Below are 2,978 nucleotides of genomic sequence, written 5' to 3'. Positions count from 1 at the left end.
GCTGCGGGTTCAGCGCTACTGGAGCGCTGCTGCTGCTGCGGGTTCAGCGCTACTGGAGCTGCTGCTGCTGCGGGTTCAGCGCTACTGGAGCGCTGCTGCTGCTGCGGGTTCAGCACTACTGGAGCTGCTGCTGCTGTGAGTTCAGCGCTATTGGAGCTGCTGCTGCGGGTTCAGTGCTATTGGAGCTGCTGCTGCTGCGGGTTCAGCGCTACTGGAGCTGCTGTGGGTTCAGTGCTACTGGAGCTGCTGCTCCTGTGGGTTCAGTGCTACTGGAGCTGGTGCTCCTGTGGGTTCAGCACTATTGGAGCTGGTGCTCCTGTGGGTTCAGCGCTATTGGAGCTGGTGCTCCTGTGGGTTCAGCGCTATTGGAGCTGGTGCTCCTGTGCTCCTGCGGGTTCAGCGCTACTGGAGCAGCTGCTGCTGCGGGTTCAGCGCTACTGGAGCTGCTGCTGCTGCGGGTTCAGCGCTACTGAAGCTGCTGCTGCTGCGGGTTCAGTGCTACTGGAGCTGCTGCTGCTGCGGGTTCAGCGCTACTGGAGCTGCTGCTGCTGCGGGTTCAGCGCTACTGGAGCTGCTGCTGCTGCGGGTTCAGTGCTACTGGAGCTGCTGCTGCTGCTGGTTCAGCGCTACTGGAGCAGCTGCTGCTGCGAGTTCAGCGCTACTGGAGCTGCTGCTGCTGCGGGTCCAGCGCAACTGGAGCTGCTGCTGCTGCGCGTTCAGCGCTATTGGAGCTGCTGCTGCGGGTTCAGCGCTACTGGAGCGCTGCTGCTGCTGCGGGTTCAGCGCTACTGGAGCGCTGCTGCTGCTGCGGGTTCAGCGCTACTGGAGCTGCTGCTGCTGTGAGTTCAGCGCTATTGGAGCTGCTGCTGCGGGTTCAGTGCTATTGGAGCTGCTGCTGCTGCGGGTTCAGCGCTACTGGAGCTGCTGTGGGTTCAGTGCTACCGGAGCTGCTGCTCCTGTGGGTTCAGTGCTACTGGAGCTGGTGCTCCTGTGGGTTCAGCGCTATTGGAGCTAGTGCTCCTGTGGGTTCAGCGCTATTGGAGCTGGTGCTCCTGCGGGTTCAGCGCTACTGGAGCAGCTGCTGCTGCGGGTTCAGCGCTACTGGAGCTGCTGCTGCTGCGGGTTCAGCGCTACTGGAGCTGCTGCTGCTGCGGGTTCAGTGCTACTGGAGCTGCTGCTGCTGCGGGTTCAGCGCTACTGGAGCTGCTGCTGCTGCGGGTTCAGCGCTACTGGAGCTGCTGCTGCTGCGGGTTCAGTGCTACTGGAGCTGCTGCTGCTGCTGGTTCAGCGCTACTGGAGCAGCTGCTGCTGCGAGTTCAGCGCTACTGGAGCTGCTGCTGCTGCGGGTTCAGCGCAACTGGAGCTGCTGCTGCTGCGGGTTCAGCGCTACTGGAGCTGCTGCTGCTGCGGGTTCAGCGCTACTGGAGCTGCTGCTGCTGCGGGTTCAGCGCTATTGGAGCTGCTGCTGCTGTGGGGTCAGCGCTATTGGAGCTGCTGCTGCGGGTTCAGCGCTACTGGAGCTGCTGCTGCTGCGGGTTCAGCGCTATTGGAGCTGCTGCTGCAGGTTCAGCGCTATTGGAGCTGCTGCTGCGGGTTCAGCGCTACTGGAGCAGCTGGTGCTGCGGGTTCAGTGCTACTGGAGCTGCTGCTGCTGCGGGTTCAGCGCTACTGGAGCGCTGCTGCTGCTGCTGTGGGGTCAGCGCTATTGGAGCTGCTGCTGCGGGTTCAGCGCTATTGGAGCTGCTGCTGCGGGTTCAGCGCTACTGGAGCTGCTGCTGCTGCGGGTTCAGCGCTATTGGAGCTGCTGCTGCGGGTTCAGCGCTACTGGAGCTGCTGCTGCTGCTGCGGGTTCAGCACTACTGGAGCTGCTGCTGCTGCGGGTTCAGCGCTATTGGAGCTGCTGCTGCAGGTTCAGCGCTATTGGAGCTGCTGCGGGTTCAGCGCTACTGGAGCTGCTGCTGCGGGTTCAGCGCTATTGGAGCTGCTGCTGCGGGTTCAGCGCTACTGGAGCTGCTGCTGCTGCTGCGGGTTCAGCGCTATTGGAGCTGCTGCTGCAGGTTCAGCGCTATTGGAGCTGCTGCTGCGGGTTCAGCACTACTGGAGCTGCTGCTGCTGCGGGTTCAGCGCTATTGGAGCTGCTGCTGCGGGTTCAGCGCTACTGGAGCTGCTGCTGCTGCTGCGGGTTCAGCGCTATTGGAGCTGCTGCTGCAGGTTCAGCGCTATTGGAGCTGCTGCTGCGGGTTCAGCGCTACTGGAGCTGCTGCTGCTGCTGCGGGTTCAGCGCTACTGGAGCTGCTGCTGCGGGTTCAGCGCTACTGGAGCAGCTGGTGCTGCGGGTTCAGTGCTACTGGAGCTGCTGCTGCTGCGGGTTCAGCGCTACTGGAGCGCTGCTGCTGCTGCTGTGGGGTCAGCGCTATTGGAGCTGCTGCTGCGGGTTCAGCGCTATTGGAGCTGCTGCTGCGGGTTCAGCGCTACTGGAGCTGCTGCTGCTGCGGGTTCAGCGCTATTGGAGCTGCTGCTGCGGGTTCAGCGCTACTGGAGCTGCTGCTGCTGCTGCGGGTTCAGCACTACTGGAGCTGCTGCTGCTGCGGGTTCAGCGCTATTGGAGCTGCTGCTGCAGGTTCAGCGCTATTGGAGCTGCTGCTGCGGGTTCAGCGCTATTGGAGCTGCTGCTGCGGGTTCAGCGCTACTGGAGCTGCTGCTGCTGCTGCGGGTTCAGCGCTATTGGAGCTGCTGCTGCAGGTTCAGCGCTATTGGAGCTGCTGCTGCGGGTTCAGCACTACTGGAGCTGCTGCTGCTGCGGGTTCAGCGCTATTGGAGCTGCTGCTGCGGGTTCAGCGCTACTGGAGCTGCTGCTGCTGCGGGTTCAGCGCTACTGGAGCTGCTGCTGCGGGTTCAGCGCTACTGGAGCAGCTGCTGCTGTGGGTTCAGCACTACTGGAGCTGCTGCTGCAGGTTCAGCGCTACTGGAGCTGCTGC

This window comes from Carcharhinus amblyrhynchos, chromosome 11 (genome assembly GCF_965287045.1).
Source record: "Carcharhinus amblyrhynchos chromosome 11, sCarAmb.v2.hapA, whole genome shotgun sequence".
Classification (NCBI taxonomy): Eukaryota; Metazoa; Chordata; class Chondrichthyes; order Carcharhiniformes; family Carcharhinidae; genus Carcharhinus; species Carcharhinus amblyrhynchos.
The sequence above is the reverse complement of the archived record's forward strand: the minus strand, read 5'-3'. Positions refer to the sequence as shown.